Source organism: Ranitomeya variabilis, chromosome 4, assembly GCF_051348905.1.
Source record: "Ranitomeya variabilis isolate aRanVar5 chromosome 4, aRanVar5.hap1, whole genome shotgun sequence".
In the NCBI taxonomy this organism is placed as follows: domain Eukaryota; kingdom Metazoa; phylum Chordata; class Amphibia; order Anura; family Dendrobatidae; genus Ranitomeya; species Ranitomeya variabilis.
The window spans coordinates 338651002-338663090 of record NC_135235.1 but is presented as its reverse complement, the minus strand read 5'-3'; the positions used below and the strand labels follow the sequence as shown (position 1 = coordinate 338663090).

Below are 12089 nucleotides of genomic sequence, written 5' to 3'. Positions count from 1 at the left end.
AAAGAAATGTTTATATTTTCCTTCCACATTCTTGTGAATCACCTTAAGGGTTAATAAACTTCTTGAATGTGGTTTTTAGCACCTTGAGGGGTGCAGTTTTTATAATGGTGTCACTTTTGGGTATTTTCTGTCATATTGACCCCTCAAAGTCACTTCAAGTGTGAATTGGTCCCTAAAAAATGGTTTTGCAAATTTTGTTGTAAGGTGAGAAATCACTGGTCAACTTTTAACCCTTATAACTCCCTAACGAAAAACTTGTTTTCCAAAATTGTGCTGATGTAAAGCAGACATGTGGGAAATGTTATTTATTAACTCTTTAGTGTGATATGACTCTCTGCATACAAATTAAAAGTTTGAAAGTTGCTAAATTTTCTCCAAATTTCCGTTTTGTTTTTTTTTCACAAATAAACACAAGTCATATCAAAGAAATTTTACTGCTGTCATAAAGTACAATATGTCACGAGAAAACAGAATCAGCGGGATCTGTTGAAGTGTTCCAGAGTTATAACCTCACAAAGTCACAGTGGTCAGTGGTCAGAATTGTAAAAATTGGCTCGGTCAGGAAGGTGAAAACAGGCTTCGTCTCAAAGAGGTTAAAGACAAAAATATACACTTCTCTTTTTTTTTTTTACAAAATCCATGAACTGGCGTAAAAAATGACAGCAAATATCACAAGACAAAAAAGAACAGTGACTAAAAAAAACACAAAAAAACAAAAACCTGCAAATGATGAATGTGAACAGTAGTGTGATTGCCATTCAGGGATCTGTTATTAGGGGGAATATGGTAATGGGGGTCTATTAGTGGTACTATGGTAAGAAGGAAGGCTGAGCTGGAGTGCTGGAGGCAGCTGACCCCTGCAGAGGCCAGCACCACAGTAAGCGGCTGCCCACACACCTGCAGAGGCCAGCACCACAGTAAGCGGCTGCCCACACACCTGCAGAGGCCAGCACCACAGTAAGCGGCTGCCCACACACCTGCAGAGGCCAGCACCACAGTAAGCGGCTGCCCACACACCTGCAGAGGCCAGCACCACAGTAAGCGGCTGCCCCTACCGGGCATAGTAGTGTGCGTGTATGGCTGCAGCCGGATCAGTGTGATGAGCCATAGTGTGAGGTAACGGGCGCCCTGCAGCCATGTTCTCCATGGTGGCAGCTGTTCAGCCCTCGCTGCTTTCTCCTCTCGGTCATGTGTGTTCCTTCATTGTCTGTGCTCTGCCGTCAGAGATGAAATATTAATAATGATGTCAGGTAGGAGATCTCCGGAGAATCCCGTTATACATGGTAGGATCATCATGCCAGTGACCGGTGCGGTCGGTGTGCCGTGCACCATCCCTAGGGCATAGCTGTACCGGGACCGATCGGGTCAGCTGCACTGGGCTGCGGTCACATAGTGCATGAGATCCTCCCATTACAGTCAGTAATCTTCTATTATTGTATCCGTGTTGTCTTCCGCATGACGCCCGGTTTATATCGCACATGAATTCATAGACTGCTGACAAATCCAGCCATTACCATTAATAACTGTGTCCATATGGCGCCTGTGACCGTCACACATATACGCAGCAATGAAAGCGACCAGCGCCGGTGTCTGTGTGTACAGTTCTTGATGTGGACGTCCTCATTCATTAAGGCCACGTGCACACTAACAGGATTTGGTCAGTATTTTACCTCAGTATTTGTAAGCCAAAACCAGGAGAGGAACAATCAGAGGAAAAGTATAACAGAAACCCGTCACCACTTCTGCATTTATCACCCACTCCTGGTTTTCTGTTATAAATACTGAAGTGACCGGAGGTCGGTTTGTGGGCAGTTTTTCCCTTCAGACAGAACTGGGACCTAAAATGAACCCCTTCACCTCAGGTGATTCTTACCATAGTTTTTTCCTTCCCTTCTTCCCAGAACCATAACTTTGTTTTGTCGGTATGGCCATGTGATGGGTTGTTTGTTGCGGGACGAGTTGGACTTTTGAACGACTCCATTGGTTTTACTATATAATGTACTGGAAAATGGGGAAAAAACAATTACAATTGAAGTGAGATTACAAAAAAAATGCAGTTCCACAATGGTTTCTCTGGGTTTTTTAGTTACCATGTTCTCTATATGGTAAAACTGACCGGCCATTATGATTCTCTAGGTCATTACGAGAACGCAGATAACATGTATAGTTTTTTTTTGTTTGTTTTTTTATTGAAGTGGTAAAAAAAAAATTCAGACACTTGTGTGAAAATAAAGTTTTTGCTTTTGCCACCATTTTTGGAGACCCGTAACATAATTGTTTTGCGATCCGGGGCTCTGTGAAGGCTTATTTTTTGCTCGCTGAGCTGACGTATCAATACCATTTTGGTTTAGGGATGATATTTTGATCACCTGTTATTGCAATGTTGCAGCAACCAAAAAAAACCCAACATAATTCTGGCGTTTTGATTTCATTTCTCGTTATACCGTTTTACCAATCTGATTTACTTTATATTTTGATAGATCAGACATTTCTGAATGCAGTCATATCAAATGTGCATTTTTTATTTCATTTTTAATGGTTTAATTTTCAATGGGGCAAAATGGGGGTGACATGAATTTTATTTTTTTTATTTACCGTTTCACAATATGTACCATATGTACACTGTGTGCAGAATTATTAGGCAAAGTTGTATTTTATTGTTCAAAATATTTTTATTAAACAAGAAGGTGAAGTGTACAAACATTATAATGATAACCATTGATATTAGTATCAACATTCTACTCCCCTCCCCCTCATCAGTAGCACCACTACCACTATGGTGATACCATAGCAGTTTATATATCAATTTGTATACAACATGAGAAGGGGCAGAGCAGGTCACACTTACAAGAAAGAGCAAACAAAAAGTAACAAAATATGTTAAGTGAAGAGAAAAAGAAAAGAACGGAGGTCAGTACAGGTATAATGATAGGACTCCAACAACCTACTACCTAGTAAGTTTCCGTTATAAGGAACGGGGTAATACACCCTTTGATACCCATAGCTGTAGATGTTGAGCTTCTTTAAATTGTATCCACGGATACCACACCGCATACCAGCTGACACCCGACCTGTCATCAAAAGCCCTCATCTCCTCCATCCTGCACAGTACATCTAACGCCTCCACCCAATCGATCCTCCTCGGGGCTACGGGGGATCTCCACAGTCTGGGTATGATTTGGCGCATCGCATTCATGAAGTACGGCAATATATTCCTCTTATTTTTGGACACAGATCCCGGGAAGATTGATAATAAAGCTATCTCTGGTGTCGCCTCTACTTGCTTGTTGGTAATGTGATTATATAGGGCAAATATGTCATTCCAGAGGGGCTTGACCCCACTGCAATTCCACCATGCATATTCAATGTCCACCCAGAGTTTAGCTGTCTTATTATGTAATAAATCCAGAATACAATTTCCAATAGTCGCCGCATGATAGGCTCGTAAGTCAGGCGAGCCTGCGCCTCCATTTTCCTTACGCCGAACTAACTGGGCGTGACTAATACGTGAACGCCCGCTAAGCCATACAAATTTTCTCATTATTTTATGTAGACCCAAAAAAAAGGACCCCTCCACATCCCACGGAATAGTCTGGAAAATATATAATATTTTAGGTAAGAGATCCATTTTAAGGGCATTAATTCTCCCAAACCATGACAGTGGTAAACAATACCAGGCCCTCGTCTCTTTCTCTATCAAACCCCGAAGTGGAAGGAAATTAAGATCAAATAATTTCTGAGGATCAGCTGGGATATGGACACCCAGATATTTAATGGAGTGTTTATTCCAGCGAAAAGGGAAACTGGACTTAAAGGGGTTGTCCACTACTTTCAATTAACCCCCCAATGTATCCCCCCGGGGCCCCTGATGAATTGTGCAAATACCTTTTGTTGCCGTTTTTGCCTGTGAGCGGTGCTGTAGCGGCGGCTGAGTCCGGGTCACGTGACCCCCAGGCTGCAGCCGCCGCTTATTTCCGCCGACGTCACGTCAATTTCCAGACTCTGGAAATTGACGTGACTTCAGCAGCAGGTGTGTCCCAGCCGCACAGTCAGAGCAGTCACTCATCAAGAGTGACTGGGCTGTGGGCAGGGCTGGGGGCGGGCGGGGCTAGGCAGGGATGATGAAGGTGCGGGCGCTGAGGTCTGTATGTACGTGCCGGTGCCGGTGCTCTGCGTGCCAGCGCCGGTATGTAGGTACGGCGCCGGGGCTCTGCGCCGGCATGTGGGGGTGGGGGCCGGCGCCGGTGCTCTGCGTGCCAGCGCCGGTATTTAGGTACGGCGCCGGGGCTCTGCGCCGGCATGTGGGGGTGGGGGCCGGTGCTCTGCGTGCCAGCGCTGGTATGTAGGTACGGCGCCGGGGCTCTGCGTGCCAGCGCCGGTATGTAGGTACGGCGCCGGGGCTCTGCGCCGGCATGTGGGGGTGGGGGTGGGGGTGGGGGCCGGCGCCGGGGCTCTGCTGCCGGTATGTGCTGGGTCTGCTGCGGGGGGTGGGGTGGTCTTTGGTGTGTGTGTGTGTGTGTCTGTGTGCAGGTATTGTCCGATGGGACTACAAGTCCCATCGTGCTCTGCCTGCTACAGTGACACATTAGCCAATGATGGGACAGTAGTAGTCCCATCATCCGGCTAATGTGTTGAATGTAAAAAAAAAAAAAACAAAAAAAAACCACACATATACAGTACATATGCACATACAGAACATGCGCCATGCGACGACATGCGACGGCATGCGACGACATGCGCATACAGTACATACATACAGACATACAGTACATACATACAGACATACAGTACATATAACATAGATTACATACTCACCATCACTTGTCACTTTGATCCCCGAAGCCAGTGTCATAAAAAATATTAAAATAATAAACAAACACTATAATCCCTGATCTGCAGAAATCCAATTAAAACGAGTGTCCCACGACGATCTCCCGTGGAGAACATGAGAATCTGCTGATGCAACCACTCTCCAGGGGCCCCAGGAAGACAATGAGGGGAGGAAGGTATCCTTCCACAATGTATTCCCCACAATGTATTCCTACGCCCCTGTGAGAAAATAGTCCCTAGTCTCACTTTATGGTACGCCGTATGAGAAAGTACCCACGCAGCTTTTTGCCATAAAGTGAGACCAGTGAACTATAGTAACCTCAGTGATGCACTGCAGGAGCCATTGTCTCCTGTCAGTGTGTCACTGAGGGTCCTATAGAGCAGTGACATCACCCGATGTCTCTGTTCTATAGGGGAGATCGTCGTGGGACACTCGTTATTAATTGGACTACGGCGGACAGGGAGTATACGGTTTATTATTTTACGTTTTTTGCAGGGGCTGAAGTATGGTGAAATGAAGAATATTAAAATACTTTTTCCTAATGTGTGTGTGTTTTATTAACCCTGTATTAATATTGGATTAATAATGGATAGGCGTCTTATTGACGCCTCTCCGTTATTAACCCGGCTTAATGTCACCTTACAATAGCAAGGTGACATTAACCCCTTATTACCCCATATCCCACCGCTACACGGGAGTGGGAAGAGAGGGGCTTAGGCTGGTTTCACACTTGCGTTTTTATCTGCATGCGCTTTTTAAAAAACCGCATGTGTGAAAAAACGCATGTAAACGTGGTAAAACGCTGCGTTTTTTAGACGCATGCGTTTTTGCATGTTTTTCATGCGTTTGCGTTTTTAAAACGCATGCTGAGAAGTGTGTGACAGCTGCCAATCATCAAAATCCACAAGAAAACCCACTATAAATAGAAATAGCTAGGGGTAGGGTTAGGGCCTAACCCTAACCCTAAACGTGACAGAAATACGTGGCACTGAAATACGTGGCACGTGGCACTTACATACGTGGCACTTACATACGTGGCACTTACATACGTGGCACTTAAATACGTGGCACTTAAATACGTGGCACTTAAATATGTGGCACTTACATACGTGACACTTACATACGTGACACTTACATACGTGACACTTACATACGTGACACTTACATACGTGACACTTACATACGTGACACTTACATACGTGACACATACGTGGCACTTACATACGTGGCACTTACATACGTGGCACTTACATACGTGACACTTACATACGTGACACTTACATACGTGACACATACGTGGCACTTACATACGTGGCACTTACATACGTGGCACTTAAATACGTGGCACTTAAATACGTGGCACGTGGCACTTGCATACGTGGCACTTATATACGTGGCACCTACATACGTGACACTTACATACGTGGCACGTGGCACTTGCATACGTGGCACTTGCATACGTGACACTTGCATACGTGGCACTTGCATACGTGGCACGTGGCACTTACATATGTGGCACTTACATATGTGGCACTTACATATGTGGCACTTACATATGTGGCAGTTACATACGTGGCACTTACATACGTGGCACTTACATACGTGGCACTTACATACGTGGCTGTTATGACCCCAATGGCAGAGGGTCTCAGGAATCAATACCAAGTCTGCAAACACAAAAAACCAGCTCATAGGGCAGTGGTAACTGGGCTGACCATATTGTTGTGGATTCTGTTTGTGGGCTCCCTCTGGTGGTTACTGCTGGTACTGGGTGACTTTGGTGGGTTGCGGCCTTTGGTTTCCACCTGTCCATCAGAGGCTGGGTGTTTCCTATTTTACCTGGCCTTTCTGTCATTCCCTTTGCCGGCTATCAATGTATTCAGTTGTGTTCTGTTTGGTTCCTGCCTACCTGCTCCCAGATCTTTCAGGATAAGCTAAGTGCTGATTTTCAGTTGTTTGGTTTTTTGTCCAGCTTGCTTATTATGTCTCTATGCTAGCTGGTAGCTCTAGTGGACTGAGGTTCTCCCCATGTGCCATGAGTTGGCACATGGGTTCTTGTAATCTCAGGATGGTTTTTTGATTAGGGTTTTTTGCTGACCGCTCAGTCCCCTTCTGTATCGTTCTGCTTTCTAGTTTACAGCGGGCCTCAATTTGCTAAAGCTATATATATCATCTCTATGTGTGTGCCTTCCTCTCATTTCACCGTCAATACATGTGGGGGGCAACTATAGCTTTTGGGGTTCATTCCTCTGGAGGCAAGTGAGGTCTTTATTTTCTCTGCAGTGCTAGTTAGCTCTTAGGCTGGTGCGTGGCGTCTAGAACCAACGTAGGCACGCTCCCTGGCTATCTCTAGTTGCGTTTGTCAGGCGTAGGGCAGCGGTCAGCCCAGGTTCCATCACCCTAGAGCTCGTCCGTTATTTATTTGTACTTTGCTTGTCCTGTGCTATCCCTAGCCATTGGGGATTCATGACAGTATAGCCGGCCCACAAAGTTTTAATTGTTTGGGCTGAAGCAGGAGAAAACGAAGTGTTTAAGGGAAATTTTTTTTTTTTTTTTCCCTTCAGAGTTTTGCTGCCCAGCCCTTAATTGCTGTCTAGCTGCTTCTTACCTCCTCTTAACCCTTGAATGGCTCTGATCTTAGCTGTTTAACATGGATGTCCAGAGTTTGGCTTCCAGCCTGAGTAATCTCGCGGCAAAAGTTCAAAACATACAGGATTTTGTTGTTCACACTCCCATGTCTGAACCTAGAATTCCTATTCCAGAGTTCTTTTCTGGAGATAGATCTACCTTCCTGAATTTCAGGAACAATTGTAAATTGTTTCTTTCTTTAAAATCTCGCTCCTCTGGAGACCCTGCTCAACAGGTCAAGATTGTAATATCTTTCCTGCGGGGCGACCCTCAGAATTGGGCATTTGCATTGGCACCAGGGTGGATAAAAATCAATGTTTTTTAAAAAAAATCAAAAAAATCGGATTTTTTTTATTTAAATCAGATTTTTTTGATTTAAATCGGATTTTTTTCAATAAACTGCTTTTTGAGGAAAATATTTTACCATCCAAAGGTTCTTCCATCATGAGATAAAGCTGAGTTGTTTAACTCAGTAGAATAAAGGCTGTATATGTGTAACATTCACAATGCCATGCTCTTCCAGAGGTTTCTGTAGGATGCTGACTATCCAACAAGTTTGGGCATGTCAACTGAATGGAAAAAGAAACTAAACCAAAAGTGAAACCAAGCTAGAAGTGTGGAATTAAAGGGGCAGTATGAACAAAATGTGGAGGCTATTAATAGTTTATACAATTAAGACATGCTGCTTTTAAACACCTACCTATTGCCATATAGTAAAACAAAAAAGATTTTTACTTACTTTGGGGTCCCCCCCTCACCCTGGCGTTAGATCGTTGCCCCTAGTTTCGTCCGTGTAACTATGGGCGCACATGCGCACTGCTCTCACTTCTCATTTAATCGTGATTTATATTAAAAAAAACCTTTTGATTTAAATCAGTGATTTAAATCATGATTAAAATCATGATTTAAATCGATCCGATTTAAATAGAAAAAAATCTTTTGATTTAAATCGTGATTTAAATCATGATTTAAATCGGCGTGATTTAAATCAATCCACCCTGATTGGCACCAGGGGATCCTGCATTGCTCAGTGTGGATGCGTTTTTTCTGGCATTGGGATTGCTCTATGAGGAACCTAACCTGGAGATTCAGGCTGAAAAGGCTTTATTAGCCCTCTCTCAGGGGCATGATGAAGCGGAAATATATTGTCAAAAATTTCGGAAATGGTCGGTGCTTACTCAGTGGAATGAGTGCGCCCTGGCTGCACACTTCAGAAATGGTCTTTCTGAGGCCATTAAGGATATTATGGTGGGGTTCCCTACGCCTACAGGTCTGAATGAGTCTATGGCTATGGCCATTCAGATTGATCGGCGTTTACGGGAGCGCAAACCCGTGCACCAGTTGGCGGTGTCTTCTGAACAGGCACCTGAGACTATGCTATGTGATAGAATTCAGTCCAGAAGTGAACGGCAAAATTATAGGCGGAAAAATGGATTGTGTTTTTATTGTGGTGATTCAGCTCATGTTATATCAGCATGCTCTAAACGCACAAAAAGGGTTGATAAATCTTTTGCCATTGGTACTCTGCAGCCTAAGTTCATTTTGTCTGTGACTCTGATTTTTTCACTGTCTTCCATTTCCGTCGATGCCTATGTGGATTCGGGCGCTGCCCTGAGTCTTATGGATTGGTCATTTGCTAAACGCTGCGGTTTTAGTCTGGAGCCTCTGGAAGTTCCTATTCCTCTGAAGGGAATTGACTCTACACCATTGGCTATGAATAAACCGCAGTATTGGACACAAGTGACCATGCGCATGACTCCCGTTCATCAGGAGGTGATTCGCTTCCTTGTACTGTATAATTTACATGATGTACTAGTGCTTGGTCTGCCATGGTTACAAACTCATAATCCTGTCCTGGACTGGAAAACAATGTCTGTGTTAAGCTGGGGATGTCAGGGGGTTCATGATGATGCACCTCCGATTTCAATCGCTTCATCTACTCCTTCTGAGATCCCTGCGTTTTTGTCTGACTATAGGGATGTTTTTGAGGAGCCTAAGCTCAATTTGCTCCCTCCTCATAGAGAGTGTGACTGTGCTATAGAATTGATTCCTGGCAGTAAGTTCCCTAAGGGTCGTTTATTTAATCTGTCACTGCCAGAGCATACTGCTATGCGGAATTATATTAAGGAGTCCTTGGAAAAGGGACATATTCGTCCATCTTCGTCCCCTCTGGGAGCAGGTTTTTTTTTCGTGGCAAAAAAAGATGGTTCCCTGAGGCCTTGTATAGATTATCGCCTTCTGAATAAGATTACAGTCAAATATCAGTATCCATTGCCATTATTAACTGATTTGTTTGCTCGCATTAAGGGGGCTAGGTGGTTCACTAAGATAGATCTTCGCGGTGCGTATAATCTGGTGCGGATAAAACAGGGTGATGAGTGGAAAACCGCATTTAATACGCCTGAGGGCCATTTTGAGTATTTGGTAATGCCTTTTGGACTCTCCAATGCTCCGTCAGTCTTTCAGTCCTTTATGCACAATATTTTCCGTGAATATCTGGATAAGTTTATGATTGTGTATTTGGATGATATTTTGGTGTTTTCTGATGACTGGGAGTCTCATGTTCTACAGGTCAGGAAGGTGTTTCAGGTTCTGCGGGCCAATTCTCTGTTTGTGAAGGGCTCAAAGTGTCTCTTCGGAGTCCAGAAGATTTCTTTTTTGGGGTACATTTTTTCTCCTTCTACTATTGAGATGGATCCCGTCAAGGTTCAGGCTATTTGTGACTGGACACAACCTACATCTGTTAAGGGCCTTCAGAAGTTCTTGGGGTTTGCTAATTTTTATCGTCGGTTCATTGCTAATTTTTCCAGTATTGTTAAACCTTTGACTGATTTGACTAAAAAGGGTGCTGATGTTGCTGATTGGTCTCCTGCGGCCGTGGAGGCCTTTCAGGAACTTAAGCGCCGGTTTTCTTCTGCTCCTGTGTTGTGTCAACCAGATGTTTCACTTCCTTTTCAGGTTGAGGTTGATGCTTCCGAGATTGGAGCGGGGGCGGTTTTGTCACAGAGAAGTTCTAATGGCTCGGTGATGAAGCCATGTGCATTCTTCTCTAGAAAATTCTCGCCCGCCGAGCGCAATTATGATGTGGGTAATCGGGAGCTTTTGGCCATGAAGTGGGCATTTGAGGAGTGGCGTCATTGGCTTGAGGGTGCTAAACATCGTGTGGTGGTCTTGACTGATCACAAGAATCTCATTTACCTTGAGTCTGCCAGGCGTTTGAATCCTAGACAGGCTCGTTGGTCGTTGTTTTTTTCTCGTTTCAATTTCGTGGTTTCATACCTGCCAGGTTCAAAGAATGTGAAGGCAGATGCTCTTTCCAGGAGTTTTGTGCCTGACTCTCCTGGAGACTCTGGGCCTACTGGTATCCTTAGGGATGGGGTAATATTGTCCGCCGTATCCCCAGACTTGCGACGTGCATTGCAGGAGTTTCAGGTGGATAAACCGGATCGTTGTCCACCAGAAAGACTGTTTGTTCCGGATGATTGGACCAGTAGAGTCATCTCCGAGGTCCATTCTTCTGTGTTGGCTGGTCATCCTGGAATATTTGGTACTGGAGACTTGGTGGCCAGGTCTTTTTGGTGGCCTTCCTTGTCTAGGGATGTGCGTACCTTTGTGCAGTCTTGTGAAGTGTGTGCTCGAGCTAAGCCTTGCTGTTCTCGGGCCAGTGGGTTGTTGTTATCCTTGCCCATCCCGAAGAGGCCTTGGACGCACATTTCCATGGATTTTATTTCTGATCTCCCGGTTTCACAGAAAATGTCCGTTATCTGGGTTGTGTGTGACCGCTTTTCTAAGATGGTTCATTTGGTGCCCTTGCCTAAGTTGCCCTCCTCCTCTGAGTTGGTCCCTTTGTTTTTTCAGAACGTGGTTCGTTTGCATGGGATTCCGGAGAATATCGTTTCTGACAGGGGATCCCAGTTTGTGTCTAGATTTTGGCGGACGTTTTGTGCCAAGATGGGCATTGATTTGTCTTTCTCGTCTGCATTCCATCCTCAGACGAATGGCCAGACGGAGCGAACTAATCAGACCTTGGAAACTTATTTGAGGTGTTTTGTTTCTGCTGATCAAGATGACTGGGTTGCTTTTTTGCCACTGGCCGAATTTGCTCTTAATAATCGGGCTAGTTCTGCCACGTTGGTCTCTCCTTTTTTTTGTAATTCGGGGTTTCATCCTCGTTTTTCCTCTGGTCAGGTGGAGTCTTCGGATTGTCCTGGAGTGGACGTGGTGGTGGACAGGCTACATCAGATTTGGAATCAGGTGGTGGACAATTTGAAGTTGTCTCAGGAGAAGACTCAGCAGTTTGCTAATCGCCGTCGCCGCGTGGGTCCCCGACTTCTTGTTGGGGATTTGGTGTGGTTGTCTTCTCGTTTTGTCCCTATGAAGGTCTCTTCTCCTAAGTTCAAGCCTCGGTTCATCGGTCCTTATAGGATCTCGGAGATTCTTAACCCTGTATCTTTTCGTTTGGATCTCCCAGCATCGTTTGCTATTCATAATGTGTTCCATCGGTCGTTGTTGCGGAGGTATGAGGTGCCCGTTGTTCCTTCGGTTGAGCCTCCTGCTCCGGTGCTGGTGGAGGGAGAATTGGAGTATGTTGTTGAGAAGATCTTGGATTCTCGTGTTTCCAGACGCAAAC

At 44.8% G+C, this 12089-nt stretch overlaps 1 protein-coding gene across 8 annotated transcripts in view; it reads left to right on the top strand.

Annotated features, from left to right (window-relative positions):
* Positions 1-827: 827 nt before the first annotated feature.
* The window catches only part of MPV17L (MPV17 mitochondrial inner membrane protein like), a 73222-nt gene continuing 61960 nt past the window's right edge, over positions 828-12089 (top strand). For 3 of the 8 annotated variants that reach the window (XM_077250639.1, XM_077250632.1, XM_077250633.1), the window contains exon 1: positions 860-1037. The gene's annotated coding sequence lies outside the window, so the exon portion shown is untranslated. Of the gene's footprint in view, positions 1251-12089 lie in introns of all 8 variants that reach the window. The other 5 variants (XM_077250640.1, XM_077250637.1, XM_077250635.1 and 2 more) reach the window with 4 other exon arrangements.